The sequence below is a fragment of the Heliconius melpomene genome, chromosome 15, assembly GCF_056956725.1.
Source record: "Heliconius melpomene rosina isolate 202511_hmr_F chromosome 15, ASM5695672v1, whole genome shotgun sequence".
NCBI classification, from domain to species: Eukaryota; Metazoa; Arthropoda; class Insecta; order Lepidoptera; family Nymphalidae; genus Heliconius; species Heliconius melpomene.
This window is the reverse complement of record NC_140403.1, coordinates 8,884,003-8,905,802: the sequence shown is the minus strand read 5'-3', so window position 1 is coordinate 8,905,802 and position 21,800 is coordinate 8,884,003. Positions and strand designations below refer to the sequence as shown.

The window sequence follows — 21,800 nt, the reverse complement described above, 5'->3', positions numbered from 1 at the left end:
CAGCGTGAATGATTTGTTGTGTGTATGTGAACCCGATTCGTGTGTTCGAGTGAAGTTATTTCGATATTATTTACTCGGGTTATTAAAAATTAATAAGGTTAAGTTCAAAATTTATTTAATTCATATTTTTGGTCTAGAAAATAAAATTTACAAAAGCTTAAAAGTATTAAAGTATCGAATATGGATCCATAAGCTAAAATAATGTAAACAATGTGTGGAAATTTGACGCGTTTGTTTGTTAAGCTCTAAATGAAATTCGGATTAGCGCGCACCCTCAGGGGATGCGGGATGGTTTTCATACATATCCTTATATGTGATTTATTATATCAAAATAAAGTTATTTTATGAATTTAGGAACAATAGTATATGGAATATTTTCATTTTCCTGCTCTTTGTGCTAGTGACAAAGGCGGCGTTGAGTTTCGTCTTAATCAATTAATACGCTATGTATATTTTATTGGAGAGTGTAGTGTCTGGGCACTAGATTTTCTCTGCCTTCCCAGTTTTGGAGGGTGTTGAAGTTCGTTCGTTCGTAAACCTAAACGTATTGTAAAATTAGATTTTCTTACAGTTATATATTATTAATGAAATATTGTTATTATTGGAAATAGTCGGTCGTATTTCACACAGTGATTATTTGTACCAGAAAATCTTTATGATTTAAATATTTAATTTCGTCTGTCTATTTGGGTTAAGAGCATAGATGCGTAAGATACAAATCGTAGAAATGAGAATAATAAAATCCCCAAATAGGAGTCGAACCCATAACCGTTGCGTTTACAATCAGGTGCCACTTTGCCTAAGACAGCCACTACTATTAATACTAGATATTTTAAAAATCACTTTCAAACAAACAAGTTATTTTTTTATTATAATCTTCCAAATACCCATAAAAAAATACTTAACAAAAATATGGATAACCTATACGAATTTAATAAAATTAAATTAATATGCTGCACAGACGAACCAATTGAATAGTTCTCACCTTATCAATTTAATTTACCTAACGTAGTGCTGTTTCTAATTCGAAACGGTTGGCTCGTTCCCAAAACTTTCTATACCAGTACAAGGCGACCTACTTCATGTTTTAGCTTCGCTTATCAATTTACTGCAATAAAGTTGGGATCTAATAATGAAATACAATATATGAGTACTCACCTGCAGAGGTGTTTCCAGGTCAATATGACCTGGGTCCCTTCAAAAAGCGCTTCTATCTTCACATTAAAAGCTGGCAACGCACCTGTAGCTCCTCTGGTGTTGCACAGGATCGTGGGTGGCGGTGATCACTTACCTTATCTTTTCTGTAAAAAAAATACGTTGTTGTGACATGGTCATAAAAGTAACATTATCTCTGGTACTGAGGCAAAGCGCAACGTTGAGTTCCAACACTCAACATGGAATGGCCCCAGAGTGCGATAGAAAGTTGGGGACGGACTGTATTCGCACTAGGTTACCTCTGGCTACCCTCCTATATGCCACATACAGCATAAAGCTGAAAAAATTCAAGACAAGACTACAGAATAAAATTCTTGAAAACCGACAAAGACACTTTTTTTTCCAGCGTTTTATTTTGTTTCACCAGAACGAGAAATTTTAAGAGAATATAATTCATAGAAATTACATATACATCCCTAATTAACGAGCGATAATTACTTTCTTTCTTATAAACTTTGCCGTGTAAATTATTTGGAAAACGTATAAAAATGTGAAGTCGCGGAGTGCCCCTCTTGGAAACCGATTCGCTGCTGCGAAAGTTGCATCTGACTCATAACACGGCATTTGAGGGTTTGATTTCCACTGGGGGAAAGAAATATTTTCATTTCTTTGCTATGATAACAAGACAAAGCACGGCCTAGAGTTTCGTCACTCACGTAGACAGAGTATCTTAATAATAAGTTCCCTCTGCCTACAGCTTAAAGCAAAAAGAAAGAAAGTTTCATCAGCAATACGATTAAGGGAAGATTGGACAGTCTAATAACACTAATGACGTCTCATTAGTGTTCTTTGATGGTGGATATTTATTATTAATAACATTTAATACTAGCGATCCCCTCGTAGGTTCACCCACTTGAACTTCAACGTAATTATTAATTTACTTATCTAAATTCCTGTTAATTTCTAATAATAGTATAATTTAAAATTCAACATCTAAGCCTATATTCATAAGTAAAGTTTTAGATAATTCATTAAAATTTTGTCGAATAATATAAAAAACTTTAAAATTGTATACTTTTTTTATTTTTTAACTAATTGAAATAAAACAAGCAATTGATATTTAAAAAAACTTGTACAATACAATAAGTGAAAACTGCAATTAAATCGGTTAAGCCGTTTCTGAGATTTGCGCGAACAAACTCACAGACAAGCAGACAAAAAAAAAAAAAAATCATTATTAAATGCCACCAATATTTTTTCTTATATATATATAAAGAAAAACACCGATCATTTACGACTTTATTATAAGTATAGAAGTAAACATTATATTTGAAAGAACATTATGTCCGCCTGTGTTTACCAAATGGGAGACAAATAAAAAAAATCACCAATAAAATGCTACAACATTCGTTACCTAACGCTAAGGAAATCCTTTTTCTTATTTACAAAAAAACTAGAAGTCTTGGCGCGAGTCCAACTAAATAGGCAATAATGAATATGGCTAGTTCAGACGCTATGTGCTCAAACAATATAGGAATATTTCTACTGTAATGATAGCAAGTTCAAATTCTAGCACCATAGTAAATTTAGAGAGGGCAACAGATTATTCTGGGGTAGGCATCTCGTAGAGGACAAAAATAACTTAAATAAACAAAATTGGTTCTTATTTTATAAAAAAAATCAAATTTAAATGGAAAATGAGGCGAAGAAATTGAATATTTACTTAAATTTATATTTTTACTTATTTGACTCAACACACAATGCCTCCTCCAATGTATTCGGTGGAAAATGAGGAACGGAGTGTCATAACACTACGTTCCCTTTACGTACCCTGCTGTATGCGGACTACAGCGTGAAGCAGAAAAACTAAAAAACTTTAGCAATCCTCTACCAAACACACTCAAAACTACGTAATATACTTACGCTACAATATATTTAAATCCAAACAGATTTTGATGGTGTTTTCAGAAGAAAATGAAAATGGAAGTTATGATGCAAGAAAAATAAACTCCACGAAGTAAGTAGGGCGCGTATTATACGGCCAGAGTGAAGTGCTTGCGTTTCTCAATATGAGGCAAAGTGAATTGCTTATATGATATAATATAAATAAGAAGCCGTTGGAGTTAAGACAGGGCTTCAAAATCCATTTATAGCTTAAGTGTGGTTTAATAGGTTATTTTCTTGGTTATATTTTGATATTATTATTAATTTCAATAGTGGCCAGTCATGGCGCAGGCTCAAATGTGTTTTTAAACACGACAGGTTGTGAGTTCGATTCGTAATAGAGGAAAAACGTTTAAGATTTCCATTTTCTTTGCTTTGGTATCGCAATATCTCCAGAATTCGGCGGAAAATGTGGAATGGAATGTCTTGACAATGGGTTGTCTCTGTCAGCCCTGCTGTGTGCGGGATACATCGTGACGCCAAAAAAGTCACGATTTCTTCAGGATATAGCAGGGTAGAGAAAAAGAACAAGCTTTTAAAGCATTCCATTCTATATTTTCTGCCCCTTGAATATGTATTGTGTGTTGAGTGGCGGAACCTAACACCGCGCTCTTCATATTTTACTACGCCGACGAGCCTTTAAATCAATAAACAATATTATATTTCAATACAAAAAGCCGATACATACAGCTTTATCAGCACGCATTGTCCCAGAACTAAGCGTTTACCTTTCCTCCTTGAAATTTTGCTTACTCATACAAATTCTATTCAACGAATATTAGAGTAAGGAAGGCGATTTGGTAATACATACATATTTATACATATACATAAAATTTAAGTGTCGGTCTATGATTTTAAAAGATATTGAAAGTTTTATCTGCCTGTCTTTCTGTTTGTCCAGAATAACCCCGAAACAGCTGAATCCATTTTTTGCAATTTTCATTAGGAGACAAAGGAAGTTTTGAAGCTATATAAAATGTCACACAGATACAAAATTAATTTAAAAATCATATATAATAAGCGGACGAAGCCGCGGTTTGGGTGCTAGTATAAAAATATCCCCATTGAATATAAACAATGAATAATAATCATAAAATCCGTCTTGTCATGATTAGTATGAAATATAACAACACCAACAGTATAACATTTTCTTTAAGAATAATAAATTACTTGAAGCTTAGATAGACAATGCTAAAAATATCTTGACTTACTTTACTGAACGAAATGAATAATTGATAGTTTTTTATGTAGGTAAAATATTCTTTATTCAAGACTACTAGAGAAATACAATAGACACTATAAAATTGACTATAATATTTTGTGTATATATATATGAGGACAGCCAACCAGCAGTATGACAGGGCTTCAAAATCTGGAGCCAAAATGTGTTGAGTGGCAGAACTCAACGCCGCTCTTTTCCTTGTCCAGAGTTAATAATAAATAACAATTAATTCTCCCGAGTGGTAATATGAGAACCCACAACCGCCGTGTTTACAGTCTCACGCGTGTGCTACTGCGTTATGGCGGCCTCAATAAAGTTAAATGAACTTATATACAATTTAATTCAACCATTATTTAATTTTTATTAAAATATATTTAATCTATATATATAAAATCGAAAGGTCACCCACTCATCACGAAATCTCAGAAAATCTCATGTGCTAGGAATCTGAAATTTTGCATAGGAGTTACTTATAGGACGTAGGTGCTCGCTGAGACGGGACGCAATATTCGACTTCTAAGGGGTTGTTTTTGGGGTTGAAAGTCTGTATGAAACTTCGTTATTACAAATGCTAGGAGTCTCAAATTTTGCATGGACGTCACTTATAGGACGTGGGTACTCATGGAAACAGAAATTAATAATAACGTAGTTCACGCAGGCGAAGCCGCGGGCAGGCCGGCAGGTAAAAAAAATATCGTCAAATAGATATTAAGAACGATAATAATAATCTATAGGAAGCTGATTACGTTCCCTCACAATGCCTCATGCTTGAATAGTAAAAGCACAATCTGTACACAATATACCATTTATGTGTATAAAACAATATTCAATCTTATGCCTATTGTTATAAAGAATAAAATGATAAAACTTTTATTTCAATAAAAAGTCAATATATTCTTGTTCAACTTACCGTGTGTTTGGAGGTTGTATTGATTTTTTATTGTAAGCTAGACGCCCTCGCGCGGGTTCGCCCGCTTCTTTTTATTTAATGTAGTTTAAGTATATATATTAAGGGCAGTGGTGCACGGGCAAAAGTAAAGGCGACAGGTTGTGGGTTCGATTCCCATTCAATCAAATTATTTTTTTAAGATTTTCATTTCACACATTTCATTTCAAACCTAAAGCTGAATTCCACCGTACCAGAACCTATGTAACGGATGTGTCTTAATTGGAACGGAGTGTCTTAACACTTGTTTTTCAGGCTTCCTCTGCATAAGAAAAAAATAAATAAATATATTATAGTAAATTTTAACTTTATATATTATAGCTTCAAACATAAACGCAACTTACTCATTAGAAGTTAAATATGTCTAGAATCCTCTTACAGAATTCCTCGTTATATTTTCCTTTGCAATTGATAGCAAGTTCTAGGTATATGCAAGAAATATGTGCTAATGCATCCACGAGTATAAATATACGCTAATTTCATTCTTAAGTTTGTACATATTATATGGGTTTTAAAGTATTTTTAACTCTCTTTAAAGAAATTAGCCAAAAAATTTCCATTATTGATTTCTTAATAAAATTTAAAGAAAATAATAATAAAGTTTTGAATAAATTAAGTAACTAACTGTATTTATTATTAAAAGTAAAATAAAATACAAAAAAATAAATAATAAAAAAATATTAAGGGATCGATGTATGCAAAATTTTAACATTTACAATATTTTGACTCATTGTCCACTGATAAGTATTTGTCACTTTTCATACAATATCTATGCGAAACTAAACACCGCTCTTTGTCCTCATAACAAAATAAGGAAAAAAAATCCTTGTATTATAAGATATTTAAACAGACAATACATAAAAATCCTTCTCAACCATTCATACTTATCTACCTTTTTCGTTTCTATTTTAAAATATTACGAATGTCGAAACCGTCTAACTGACATGGACTCAAGTCGCTCTCACACAAAAATACCGAGATGAGAGCGTTGTTTGCTGCTTTCATTAAAGAGGGGTCGCCCTAAGGGGTCGCCCTAAGGGGTCATTTGGAATAACCTTGACTGTTACCAGGAACACTGTCAGTGATTTTCGAGAGTTTTCCTAATTAGGTATCAGATGTTAATACGAATTAATAGATAAAGATCTAAACTTACTAACTTAAAGATCGGAACTTAGTGTTAAAACATTCCGTTCTCCATTTTCCGTTGATTTCTGGAGACATTGCGAGTTGAGGAACTCCATATTGTGAGTGGAGGAAGGCAATGATCATGAAAATTGTCAAAAGTGATTTACCCCAATTAGGTAAATTTCCCTTAATTAGGTAAAACTCAGATGTCTGACGTGGATTCAAGGTGATATTACACTGAAGTACAACAAATGAGGGTGTTGTTAGCTGGTTTCTTTAGAGACAGGTCGCTCTGAGGGCTCATTTGGCATAATTGTTAACCTTGGTTGTTACCATGGCAACTGGTAAAGATCTTCCTTAGCTCAATGATCTTATTTCTAATTAACTACTGATACGGACGCCCATATTAATAAATATCTAATAATTGTACAAAATGTAAGTAATGTAAGTTAGCCAAAATGACAAAAAACTAACTTTGAATTGCCACAGATAATACTAAAATACTTCTACCTACATTTTCCGAACAGTTTCAGGGTTCGGTTATAATAAATTCATGCAAGAGATCCCCGGTCTCCGTACATTGGGTCCAATCCAGGTAATCATTTAGCAAATGGGCCAAGGTTATGTGAAATAGCCTATGGTCTAAATTGTTAGTGAAATATTAATTGTAAATTAAATCAGGTTCACTCTGTACCCCGCACACAGTAGGGTAGGCAGAGGGAACCTAGTGTTAAGACACTCCGTTCCTAACTTTCCGCCGAATTCTGGACACCAGAGCGAAGATATGAAAATATAAATCTAAATAAATATTTCACTTCTTCGAGTGGGGATCGAATCCACAACCGTCGCGTTGTGTTACATTGACACCCTTGTTTCTGCACAGACAAACCAACTTAACTATACGGAAAAACCTCTAAGTAAAAGTTAGTTTTATAATTTCAGGACTTATTTATACGATTGACATGAATTTGAATCTGCACTCATCTACCTATATATATTTGAAAATAGGTCAAAAACCAGGCCCCAGCAGCAAAACGTCCATAACTTAACCGGTTACGTAAGCCCGGATACCCTAATGTATTTAGGGTATGAATATTTAACAAATACCCACACGTTTCTGAGCCGGGCTGATATTAATAATCGCATTATATACTAAGCTCATCTTGCTATATATCCTCGTGACATAGTAAGGATCTATTTGTCTCTAGTTGTATGGTAGTTATGGGTTCGATTTTCTTTTAAAATACTAAATTACAGTGGAGTTTTATAATTGATTGGTGTTTTTTTTATCTTATACTGTATCTTCCTCTTCCTTTCAAAGGCACATACATAGATTTATTTGATGAATACAAGAAACACACACAGAAGTCCAGAAATATTGGCGAGATGCAATCAAAATCATTGACGACGATAAGCTTTCTCCAAGAAATGGACTGACTATCCAACACAAAAAAATCCAACCAAATTATTAATTCTTGAGATTAGCACGTGCAACCAAACAAACACTTCAGCTTCATAATATCAATATCTATAGGTCGGTATTCTAATACAAATAACCATAGCCGTCAAGACAAAAGCCACTATATAATCGCCGTATATATATTTTTATGTTTAACAATATCGTTATTTTAAATGTTTATTTTCATATTATGCGAAAAAGCTACCTATTTACGGGTTGATAAGATTTTTATATACATAAATATTTTTATCTCCATTGATAAAAATAATTCAAGGTTCTTATTTTAGACATAATAGGCCTTTTGATAACAGAAATATGATAATAAATATTTATGTCTCTGATAAGAATAAATTTAGGGACACCTTTTTTGTTTGTAATAAATGGAATTGATGCATGGATAAATATAATAAGGTTAGAAGTAAAAGTTACATTTATTGGGTGTGTTTCTTAGAAAATAATAGAAAATAAAAAGTATCCTGCATAAAGCGAGCTAAGGCATAGTGTTAGGTTTTCGAGACACTGTGAGTTGAGTGCCATATCTCACCGCCACGTTTTGTCTTATTACCGAAGCGAGGCGACGAAGATAATTCGTTCCCCCGAATGGGAATCGAATCTATAATCGTCATATTAACAGTCGGACGCTAGGTCTAAAAACTTACCTACCAACCAACATCCAAAATGTCTAAATGAGTGAAAAGCCTAAAAAAATCATATATAATCGTTAATTTATAACATTTAAACACTATTTTCTAAGAAAACAATTTGGGAGTAAATAAATAAAGTGAAACTACCCTCTGATTTTTACCACCTCAGTAGAAAAATCCATACCAAAGCGTGAAACATCACTATCCTACAGAACGTATCTCTCTAATTACAAGAGTAATAAGTTACGTCGATGCGGTCGAGGGGAACCCCCGTAATCACTTTACCATACTTCATTGTATTTGCTAGGGTCTAGGGGGTGTTTCCAATAATACTAGTGTTAGATTATTTTCTTGCTTGAGAAAATGTTACTTTCATCTATTATTTTTTTAATGATAAAATATAATTTTTATGAATTTTTTTTTTTAGTTTCACGCTGTATCCCGCACACAAATACGCAGAGGGAATCTAGTGTAAGCACAATCAGTTCCCCACTTTCTGCTGAATTCTGGATTACATGTTGAGTGGCAGAACTCAACGCCACGATTTACCTCGCTACCAGAGCGAAGAAATGGAAATATATACGTAAATAAATATTTCACTTCCTCGACTGGGGATCGAACCCACAACCGTCGCATTACAGTCACACCTTGTGCTATTAGAGACCATCGATTTCATACTTGTACGTCCGCACAATTATCGCAAAATTTTGGTTTCATGTTAATCTACATCTTTTTAGAGTTCAAAATCAACGCAGGGGAATGGTAATATTTTTCCTTTTATTTATTTAGACAACTTACAGCGTTCTGTTCCGCCGCCCAATATGCCATCTTTAAATGGACAAAAATTTGGTATCCAACCAGTCTAGCTCACAAAAACATGTAAGATATACATATATAGATAAAAATTATACTATCAATATAAAATAAAGCACGAATATTCGAAAAGGCAACGTTTTTATAGCACTTCAATGTCTTCCAAGTTTTTCTGCCTTTACTGCTGTGTTTATCGTTGTTTACTTTCACGTTTAACGCTCTCGTAAATTAACAGACATTACTACACTACTGTTCATGGGCTATAACGTTTACTTAGTAGTTTATAGTAAATAGTTTCTGAATACTTGCCTTAAATGTTATATATATACCTAACTTGGTCTTTATGGTGTTGTTATAGACTTTATAAGTTAAATATATATAGGGTAGAGAAAATACTGTATCCCACACAGCAGGGTAAAGAGGGGGAACTTCGAAGAAATTCCGTTCTCCATTTTCCGCGGAATTCTGGAGCCATTGCATGTCGAGTGGCGGATCTTAACGCCGCGTTTTACCTCAATAGTAGAATTGAAAATATAAATTTAAATAAATATTTTATTTCCTCGAGCAGGCACCCACCCTGAGGCAAAACTATGCACTACGACGCACGTGCGCCACTACTGGCCTCAATAAACAGCTTTTAAATTCTTTGACATATAAAATATTTCTTAGGAGTACTTCTTCACTCTCATTCTTTATTCTCATTTTTTATTGAGTATCGGAACACTTTGTCTTGTCCAGTGTGAGAAAATAATAATAATATACGAAATATAATAAAATGTCATAATATATATTTTAAATATGAAAGTTAAATAAACTACCTACGATATATCCAGCGTAATTTTTCGCAATGCGTAGCTTTGTCACAGCTGAGCGAGCGGCAGTATGAAAAATTCAATATTCTATACATAAAAAATAATATACGTACAGTATGTACGTTTTAAAATTTTATGTTTTCGTTTATTATGACAGCTCGTTTGTTTTTCATTATCTTTTTATTGATTCACTGATGAATTTAGTGTTGTGTGATAAAGGATGACGATAACAGGTTCGATTTTCCCTGGAAAATCAAAACGTGGCGTTTAGCTCCACCGATTCACAATTCCCAAAATTTAGATAGTGGAAAAGGTAGTCTTGGCTCTGGGTTCCCAATATAACGAAATCTTAATTAGATTGTTTTGTAAGAAAATAAGTATTAAAATAATTTATCGTCACAATTTATTGCCAAATAATACGATTCACTGATGAAAAATAAAATTAATATATTATTATTTATGAAAATTTTACGTTCTTCGTGTTGATGACCCGAATGTTCTCATAATATTTTGCTAGTCTTTGCCCACGCATGCCCATATTAAATCTAATAAAATAACAAGAACTCTAATATTAATAATAAAGATTTTTTTATACTACGCAATACAAAAGTCATATAAAAGATTATATGATTTTTGTAATGCTAGCTATAAAATAAACTTGAACTTGATGAAAATAGAAAAATAAAATGATCGGTCATATTGGTTAGGAGCTATAATGCCCCTTACAGACAAAGATATACAGACATATTATATTTAAATATATGTTTAACGTCAGGGATCTCAATGTTAATGGAGACAGAAGAAATCAAGATTTGTAAGTATTATTATAGAATACATTTATATTATTATTGTATTAAAGAAAATTTATCTCATATTTCAATATTCAGTTCGATAAACATTGCTTGAAAGTGCTTTCTTTAGTATATCTGTACCAGACTATACAGAATACTAGCATTTACCCTGTGGCTTTTCTCACATAATCATGACACATCCTAAGTGCTCAAATTTAATGAGATGCATCAAAAAGATTATTATAATGTAAATTAATTTACAACCTCTCCTTTAAAAATTATTATAGTAACAAAAAGAAAATAATTAAAACCGTAGTTCCTGAGATAAGCGCGTTCAAACGAACAAATTCATCCACATTATAATATTAAAATAAAGATTTAAATTATACATAATATAAATTTCCACCCCAATTTGCCTACCAACATACCCAAATGAATGAACGAAGCAAAGAATGAACAAATAGGCAACAAACGAACGGTTAATGTTCGCTGACGTTGAATGATTCCAGCGTTAATCATTCAGAAGGGGTTCTCTAAAAGGAATTGGTGTTCGCAATGCTACTCGTATATTGATGTTTTGATTTGAATCAGTCACGCGGAACGATTTGTTTGTTATCGACCGAGTTTTATTGGTTCTTCGGCCAAAATTATAACGTCTAGTATGTATGGGTGGAATATTTAATCTGTATTTTGTGGCGCCCAATTTTTTTTATTTGCCCAATATAAAATATGCTGTTTTTTATGTAAAGCTAGCAAAAATATTCTTTGTGCATATAAAGCTTTGATTATTGAATAAAAGTTGATTATGCTTAAATTTAGGGAGAATCATGATGGTAATATCGTATCTGTATTTTGTGGCATCACAGTTAATTATCTGTGCAAACGTCAAATAAGTAACGCAATGTTGTATTGACGTTTTGAGTTGAATCAGTGGCGCGGAACGATTTGTTTGTTATTAACCAAGAATTTATTGGTTCTTGGGTCGAAATTATTTTGTTACATATACGAAGCTAGCAAAAAAATTATCTGTGAAAATTACAAAGCTTTGATTATTAATTTAAAGTTCTTATGCAGCAATTTAGGAAGATTAATGAGTTGGTAGTTGGAAGAATAATATTGTATCTGTTCTCTTCTTTTTATTATATCTGTATATTTAATATATTGTATCTGTATTTTATGGTATCAAAGTTTATTATCTGTACAAACGTCAAAGTAACGCACTGCTATATTGATGTTTTGATTTGAATCAGTGGCGCGGGACGATTTCTTTGTTATTGATTGTGGTTTTATTGGTAGGTTATACGAAATTACTAGATTTGAGTGAATGAGGTTTTTTTTATTTAATTAATTTGTCTTTCATTGCGTTTGGCAAAACCGCTATCTGTTCAAATATCAAATAAATATGAATTGAGTCATCGTTTAATTTTACCATATATATTTTTAGAAGAAAATTAGTGTTAAAATACTCTGTTTTTGACATTCCACCTAATTTTCGACACATCGTGTATGCTATTTATAAGTAAAGTGTAAAGTAGAGAATTAAATCCTCGTTAAAATCGAATCGTCCAAATCTTGTTACATGGGAAAATAAAATAATTAATTCCCTCGAGTGTAAATTGAACCTACGGCAAATGACGAAATCTGTACCGCTGAGCTACGACAGGGAGATAAATTATACATCTTATTTATTGGTTTTCCTTCATTTCGTGGCACCAAATGTACTTACTATCTGTACAAACGTCAAATAAGTAACACAATACGAAATCGATGTTTTGATATGGAACAGCCGCGCAAAACATTTTACGAGTTATCGCTTGTGGTTTTATCGGTTGATTATATGAAATAACACTATTTTATATACTTACATGCGTATATAGTTATATATGAGTGAGATAGTGTTTATCAAATATATTTTTGGTTTTAGCTTTACACATCTTCCATCTATTACCAGTTACGTGGCGAAACCCAACGCCGCATATAGTCTTACTAATCTGGAAAAGTTTAAAATATATTGATTATCTATAGCCTGCAAGTTAGGATCGAATGCGCTAAAATGGTCTTAATTATACAAATAATAAGTTTAGCTAACTAATATAACAAGCTTGAGGAGTTTGTTGGGCTAAACGCACCAATCTCAGGAACTATCACTTATAAAAAAAATCTTTTTGTGTTTTATAGTTTATTTATTGAGGCAGGTTATTGGTTTTATTAACACCACCTTATCACCACCACCACTACCACTAAAGTATGTATAGATCAAGATTCCAATCTAATATCATCCACACAGCCCACAGCCACAGCATATCTTCACGCTATATCCCATACGCAGCATGGTACGCGAGGGGAACCTGGGAACCTAGTTTACAAGACTGCGTTCCCCACTTTTCGAATAACAATTTATTGCCGAAAAGTAATAAAGAATACATCATTAAAGCATATTACGATCGTATTTTATTATGAAAAATGAATGAACCTACATATTATATTGGAAATGGCCGGTGTGAAAGCTTCCCACATAAATGTCAATGTATACGATAAACAACATGGACAGATTTGTCGTGAGGTTAATAACGTTTATAGTGCTGGGAAAATACTGTGTGCTGGAGTTTAATTACGTTGCAGTTGATTTATAAGGAAGAAAAAAATATCTTCACGCGTTTTCCCGTATAGCACGCCAGGCGCAGTTTTAAGACATTTCGTTTCCCATTTTTCGCCCAATTTTAAAGACATTACGTGTTGAGTGGCGGTTATTAACGCTGTTCTTTGTCTACAAACGTCAAATCAAAATTATTTAAATGTTAGTATTAATTCATAATCATATACATATTTAATAATATGTCTATCTGTAGAATCACTTTAAAAAACCTTTACAGAAAACGTAGCAGGATTTGAACACGCACCTCTTGGACAATTTTCAAGCTGCGTGGATTTTAAATGCGTATTAAGTAGCGGAACTCAACGCCGTACTTAGAAAAAAAACATGAATACCAAAAAAAAAGAAATATGGTCGTACGGCCTAACAATATGTTTAGTTCCACACAACAAACAAGTGGTACCTACAGTTTTCCAGTTTAAAAAAAAACTTTTAGAAAACTTTAAAATTACACGCGCAAGTAGATTCTGCATTTGAGAAGTTTCAGTCTGTTTCGAATACGAAATACTGTCAGTATAAGAAAACTAATGTAAAGTCCTGGTAGATTAAAGGAACACAACTGTTACTACGAACTTTTGTTGGCTATGTTAGATGTTCGTCGATATACTCGTATGTATATAAGAAATATATATTTTTTATTGCTTCACGCTCAGAACAGGTTAGGCAGAGGGAACCTGGGAACATTGTGTTAAGACATTGTGTTGTGTTTCTCACTTGCCGAATTCTGGCGGCATTGCGTGATGAGTGGAAGACTAGAGCGAGGAAATGGGTGCTTCAACATTAATGTCACTTAAATGAAATGGAAAGCAGAAAACAAAGTGATTTACATAGATTCATTAAAATAATTTGAAATAGTAATTATGTAAGAGCTCCTTATAGCTCGAATTTCCACGTCCTGTTGTTCCGAAAACGGCGTATTTGGTGGCTGTCCCCAACGCCGTACATTTCGTTTAGACCATAGCGTTTAGCGCTGTGCTCTATCCTGGTTATACTGCTAGGAAAAGTGAATGAAGCTAAAAAATCCAATATAAAACTACGCAAAAACCTGTTGCAATATATTTTTTCTTTTTTAGCTACGAACTTTATCTTTAGAGGGGAAGCTAAAGAGAACGCTTAAATATTAGTCCTGTTACAACATCACTCTTTATAGGTAAACTCAACACCTCTAACGACGTACTTAAGGAAAACTCTTTAGGGAGGATTCACACTACATTCGTAGTTCCAGTCAAGGTTCGATCTCAGTTCGTTAAGAATATTCTGATATGAGGTCGTGAGGTCGTGATCCCGGTATACCGAAATCTAGGTATTGCGGGAACCCGTTTCATTTCCGAGTCCCCCAAGTCACAAGACCAAGTGTGTGAGATCTGTGGGATTTGAAGAATTTGGAAGAACTATACAAAGGACCTCTCCTGTCGCAAGTACAACTATTACCAGTAAAAAGTTTTCGAAATCCGATTTCGATCTTTGCAAAAGGAGTTGGTGTAAAATATATCATTATCATTAATTATCATTTATCACAGACCATATTAGTCCAGTTCAATTAGGCGTAAAATGGCTGATCAGTCCTGAGAATTACCAGGATCCCGCGGAATTAAAAATTCTTAACACCGCAATAGGCTGCGGGATTGGAAGCCCTAATTAATATTATAACTCCGATCTAATTCTTGTTCAATCACGCATATTTAACAACATTTCTTATACAAGAATGAGATCGGACGACTGAGAATAAACTATAGTGTGAATCCTGCCTTAAACGTCACAATATTCCACACATAGAAATATTAAACGTTGAAATGAAGCGGAATGAACGAGCTAATGGCGCTATTAAGTTTGACACTCGGCATAAATGTTCCTGGCGGAAACGCGTCACTGTGACGGGTTCGTGTTACACGAGAACTTAGATTTTATATATAAACAGTAAAGAAAAACATTTCTTGACGGAATTCTTAATATTTATTTTTTAAGTGTTTTTAGGCCTAATATTAATAATTAGTTTTAATCTTTGGTTTCGTTCGTGGGCACGGTTAAATTGAAATAACTTAAAATTATATATTATTTATATATTAGGCTCGATTGATGAAGCCTTTCTTTATAAACTAACTATTAAATACAAAGGAAGGTTACTGAGATTAGGGAGTGCAGCAAACAAATTCTAATCTTTACAAGTATAGATTATAAAAAAAAAAGTATAAAAAATGTTTTAAGTTAAACGGTTTTATATTGCAGATAAATGTACTAAAAGCTAAAAAATAATTTCATAGAAATTATGATTACTAAAATTTAATCGTGGGGCACGTCCAATATCTACAATTGAAAGACATAGCGTGAGACTTCACCCACCTAGTGGTAAGTAGCAAGTGTCCCCACGATTTTATTTTAGTAATCATAATTTCTATGAAATTATTTTTTAGCTTTTAGTACATTTATCTGCAATATAAAACCGTTTAACTTAAAAAATTTTTTATACTTTTTTATTTTTAAGTTTTTAGTTTTTATTTCTCATGCTATTCAATTCGTTGAAATGAGGCTCGATGTCTCATTATTGCAAGGTTAATGGAGAATGTTACGAACGACCCCCCCAGAGGTCCAATAGAGGGACAAGGCTATGTACAACAAGATGTGCCTGAATCTTGAGGGGAAAACGCTAACGACATATCATTTTTATCCACCTAGTGCCATACAGTTCTCGGCGCGCTTTTACCTTTTACCTTGGGTGGTACCCCTAGCGACGTATCATTTTTAGGCACCCTATAGCCACACAGTCCTCGACAGGATACCAGATCTTGACTTAGGTGGGAGATTCATATTGTAATTGTGTATAGTATACTGTATTATACTTACCAAGCCCTTTATTTTGATACCCATATTGATGGGATTGAAAACTACATTATCCGCCATTTTGTAGCAGTGGCCATCTTTGATTTTGATTTTGTATAGTGCACTGAATTCTACTTGACAAGCCCTTTCATTTGATACCCATATTGATGGGATCGAAAAAACTAACTTGTCCGCCATCTTGTAACGGCGGCCATCTTGGATTTTGATTTTGTATAGTCCACTGAATTCTGCTTGACAAGCCCTTTCATTTGATACCCGTATTGATGGGATTGAAAAAAACTAAGTTGTCCGCCATCTTGTAGCGGCGGCCATCTTGGATTCACAATAATATTGAATATGGATAATTGTATTGTCACCAGAATCAAAGGCGTATACCAAATTTCAGATCAATCGGTTAACGGGAAGAGGGTTAAATTTCAATTACTAAATTTGACCCAAACAAACAAACAAACGGGGTGAGCTAAATAAAACCGTTTAATAATCATATTAGATCTTTCCAAGTCACATAAAAGAAAAAATATATATAGTAGCCATCACGAACTAATACGGGACAGCGACGACTAAACATATGTCTGGCAAACCTACAGCGTTGGGATCCGTCACTAGAGAAGCAATGTCTCAAAATTAGGTGAAAGTTATTTATGTACAAATCTATTTTTAATTTTTTCTACCAAATTTTGTAGAATATAATATATAAAAAAATACTAAAACTAACCCTGTCTTAAGTAAGTTTGAATTATGAAGTAAAGTTCAGGACGCCACTGGTACAGGATAACTTTTCAGACATAATTTATGGCTGACCGAGCAACTGTGCATAATCACTATTGCTATTAAACTGCTATTATCTTAGTTTATTTATTATATGCGCTTTTTAGATAAGTAAATAATATTACAAATATAAGTTTTTAAAGTATTTTTTTCTATATTTTTTTCTTTTTTTTTTTTTTTACCTATAACTTTTCACTTTTCTAATTTTTATTGTAAGTTCTTATTTATTCGTAATTTCTAGGTCGTAAGTCTACAGGAAATGTAGATTCTGATAGGCGAATTGGCGAATTTTATACAAAATACAGCGAATAAATCCGGTTCCGTCCCGTTCCGGGTTCCGTTTTTTCCTTCTGAGTTACGAATTCCTAAAAACACTATTTTCCGCACATCAGGGTAAGCATAGAAAATATTGTATTGAGACTTAAGACACTCTTTTCCAGCGTTATCAGATTTTGTCTCAGGTGTTCCCCTAGATTTATATAGCGGAAGCGGAATTTTTATTTGGATTTTTATTCTTACTAACAATTCCAGAATTGTAAATAATTTGTTAAAAAACTAAAGTAATTAAAAAAAATCTTAAAGTGCATGAAATCATTTTAAACTGAAATCGTGACGTCCCACCAAAATCGGGACAACTGGCAACTGAAACTATCGTAACTTTTCAGAACTCAACGCCGAGCTTTAATTTGATTAGACATATCTAAGAAAACTAAATAAAATCCAAAATATAAGAAAGTTTAATTGCTTAAAATAAAATATTATAATATTAATAAAATTTCATCAATAAAAAAAATTGACTATTGCAATACTAATATTTTACCTTAATACAAATCTGTTAAATTTCTTAATACTTTCATACTTTTCACGGTTGACGTGAGCTGCATAATAAACCAGCTTTATCAGTGACTGTCGAACAGTCAATACCAAATTACTTCACAATATTGCTACACAAAAATGCTACCTATTTGTATCGTTAATAAGGATGAAAATAGCAATCGTTGGATACAAACAAAGCCTCGCTCTTAAGGGCGTGCTCGTGCAAAATTGCAGCTTTCAGATGGTGCAAGTGACAGGCGACAGTTAATTTTAATACGTATAATATCTTGCAATGTCGGTTATATATAAATATTAGGATCAATCGAGTATAGTAAACATTAATTTTATTGAATACTAGCGGCCCGCCTGCGGCTTCGCCTGCGTGAACTACGTTATTATTAATTTCTGTCTCCATGAGTACCTACGTCCTATAAGTGACGTCCATGCAAAATTTGAGACTCCTAGCATTTGTAGTAACGAAGTTTCATACAAACTTTCAACCCCAAAAACAACCCCTTAGAAGTGGAATATTGCAAATTCCCGTCTTAGCGAGCACCTACGTCCTATAAGTAACTCCTATGCAAAATTTGAGATTCCTAGCACTTGTAGTTTTTTAAGTTTTCGTGATGAGTGAGTGACCTTTCGATTTTATATATGTATATATAGATACTATGTTAAGATCATATTATTATATGTAGCCTGATAGTTTAGGATTGAAATTTAATTTTATTTCAGTGTTATGCTATATCCCGCTCATAGTAGAGAAGGCAGAGAACATAGTGTTAAGACACTGTGTTCCCGATTTTGCGCTGAATTTTGGAGGCATTGCGAGTTGAATGGCCGAAGTCGATGCCGCGCTCTGCCTCTACACCAGAGCGAAGAAAATGAAAATATTAATATTTGAGTTTCCCGAGTGGGAATCGAACCCATAACCTGATGCGTTTACAGCCACACTTTGTGCTACTGCAACTTAAATAAACAATACAATATTGCAAAAATAATAATTTTAATTATTTTATAATTATAATCTTTTTAAATCTTTTAAGAGAAGCACATTGTTTTTTTTATACATGAAAGGGATTTCTTTTAAGCCGGTTTAATCACGTGTTAGAAATCGAAAGCGGTAGGCGTTTTTAAAATAACACGATAAAAATACATACCGTCTATATGTTTCCAACGTACTCGGACAGAGGTTCCACGTAAATACAATAAGCGACATGTATCACTCAATAACAACACTACACACTAGATACCTTCCAATCAGGGCGTCCGTACTAGCAACTGTTCCCGTTATGACACAATTCCACTGATTTTATTGTCTTTTTTCACTTAAATCTACAGACTTTTACGCTAACACACATATAATTAGTGTTATAATTTTTTGGAAACTCGACGTTTCGAACACTTCGTGGGTTCGTGGTCACACGCGGTCGTAGACTGAGGTATCTGGCATCTGTCTGTCAGTTGACATAACTTTTATATCAAACTACCGCCAAGAATTATAAAATTTTTGAAAAAATATTTTTTTTTTCTTCTAAAAATAATTCGTTATTATCGTTTTACTTAGCAACTGATCTTTTTTTTCCAAAATAAAATTTAGCAAAAACAAAGTTCAATTTATTTATTTTATTTTTCAACGTACAGCCTTTGCTGGCTTTTATTCTGTATTTACACATGTTTGTCCTATGCGGTGCCTTCATTAAGCATATTCGTTAGCAGCTGCGAAGTACACAAAAGCTAGATGCGAGCCATTAAAGGGATATTATTATTATGTTTATATTTAAGTAAATGACAAAATATTTTATATAATTTCTTATAATATTTTTAGATTAATGCACGTAGCAGGGTAGGCAGAGGGAACCTGGAAACCTAGTGATAAGACATTCCGTTTCCATTAATACCGGAGATGTTCCTAATTTCACACATTTCTAGAAGAAAATAGAACCTAAGCTACTCTCCTGTTTGCTACTTTCTATTAATTTTAGAGATATCGTGTGGTAACCCATATACTGTCCAGTCAAACTATAAAAATAGAAATATTTCTTTATATTATTTATATACACCTTTGTGTAGAAGCGATCGTTGTGAATTCGTCACAACGATCGCCAACCAATTATCAGGTACCTTTATATATATAGAGAGTTTCTAAGCAATTTATATGAAAATGTAAATCTTAATCTTACATAATTACTTCTTTGAAACTCCTCAAGTAATCATACATTCATATCGTAATTTAAAGTAACTTTTTAAAAGTCAAGCGACTCGTATACATAGAAAATTTGTACAAATATTATAAGTTAAAAGGTTCTCCGAGCTACACTCGAACTACTGAGGTCTCCAGGGCATTTATGAGTGCTGAAAAGATATGAAAAGATGCTAGAAGAGTTCGTATATGGTGTTAGTATATTTGCAGTTTTCACGTGTATGATGAAAAGTTTTTTTCAGCTTCACGCAGCAGGTTAGGTAGAGGGAACCTAGTATTTGAACATTGGGAACCCATTGTCTCACTTTCCGCCGGCTCGTCCGGATTTTAGAGTCCGAACTCAACGGAGCCCTTTACCATGTTACCAGTGCGAGAAAATTAAAAGATTAATAATCTGTTCCTCCGGGTGGGAATCGAATCTATATTCGTCGTATTTTCAGTCACACGTTTGTGCCACTGGGCCACGATGGCCTCGAAATATGTTTTGTTTTATAATATTAAGCTATTATCTACTTACTTAAGAGTTTTAAATATAGCAGGAATTGAATATACGTAAAATGGATTCAAGGTCTATAAGTTCAAAGAAAATGTCGGTATTTCGTGTAAATAAGTACTAAAGTAACATAAAAATAAAGTACAGATTTTTTTATAACCCTTTTAAACACTTTTTCTACCAGAATAGTTCTTAGCAATTTCTTTATTAAAATCGTTTATCTGAAGAGCGTCATTGATGGTAATTCGAAAATTGAAAAAGTTCTTGAGATCTTGAAGATCATTTGCATATCTCAACTTTAGAATGCATTAAATGTTACTCAAGCTATACTAATATATCTATGATAATTTTGATACCAATATGTTATAATTTCTTTATTAAATATAGTTTTGACCTGCGGCTTCTCTCCCGTGGCAATAACTAAGGATTATGTATGGATATGGGAAATATACTGGGAACTAGGAACATAGTATTTAGACACCCATTAAGACTGTTGGTGGCGTAACTCAACGCCGCGCTTATGCATCGTTACCACAGCGAGGAAATGAACATATTAAATTCCTTCGAATGAGAATCGAACCGACAACCTGTCGTGTTCACTCGTAAGCCTGCGCCCCTGGCATTAAAGATATTATTCTTATCTTAGCAATATCTAATATTGCGAATAAAAGTATAAAAGCAAAGTTATGTCAGACACAATAAACCTCATATCCGAAAGGCAACAGCATTTGGCGCAACAATCAATAGAATAGATTGAGGAAATAAGATCATCCGCTCGTCACGCGGATGTGAACGTTGATCGTAGTTCTAATTGGGGCGGGTAAGTGGGTTCTATGTTTTTACTATACACATTTTTGCAAGCTTTTTTTAAAAATTTAATATTATACTTAAATACAAAACATACAGAAAGTAAAAACTTATAACATACCTGTTAAAGAGATATGTCCCAAATATCCCTGAATGTGAGAAATGCGTATTTTGAAAATTAGAAGATAAGCAAATAATTCAGTCAAAGCGTGGCGTTAAGTTTCGTTATTCAAAAAGCAATGACTTAAAAAATGCCCCCTTAAAAAACCCTTTGCCCTGATGTATGGGGGATACAGCGTGAAGCTAAAATA

General features: G+C 33.2%; 2 protein-coding genes across 2 annotated transcripts in view; one reads left to right on the top strand and one right to left on the bottom strand.

Annotated features, from left to right (window-relative positions):
- LOC146531634 (uncharacterized) overlaps window positions 1–1,297 on the bottom strand; it is a 93,035-nt gene extending 91,738 nt beyond the window's left edge. The window contains exon 1 of the mRNA XM_085198209.1: window positions 1,159–1,297. The gene's annotated coding sequence lies outside the window, so the exon portion shown is untranslated. The remainder of the gene's footprint in view (window positions 1–1,158) is intronic.
- The window catches only part of LOC146531633 (uncharacterized), a 71,057-nt gene that overhangs the window by 10,835 nt on the left and 38,422 nt on the right, over window positions 1–21,800 (top strand). The window lies entirely within an intron of this gene.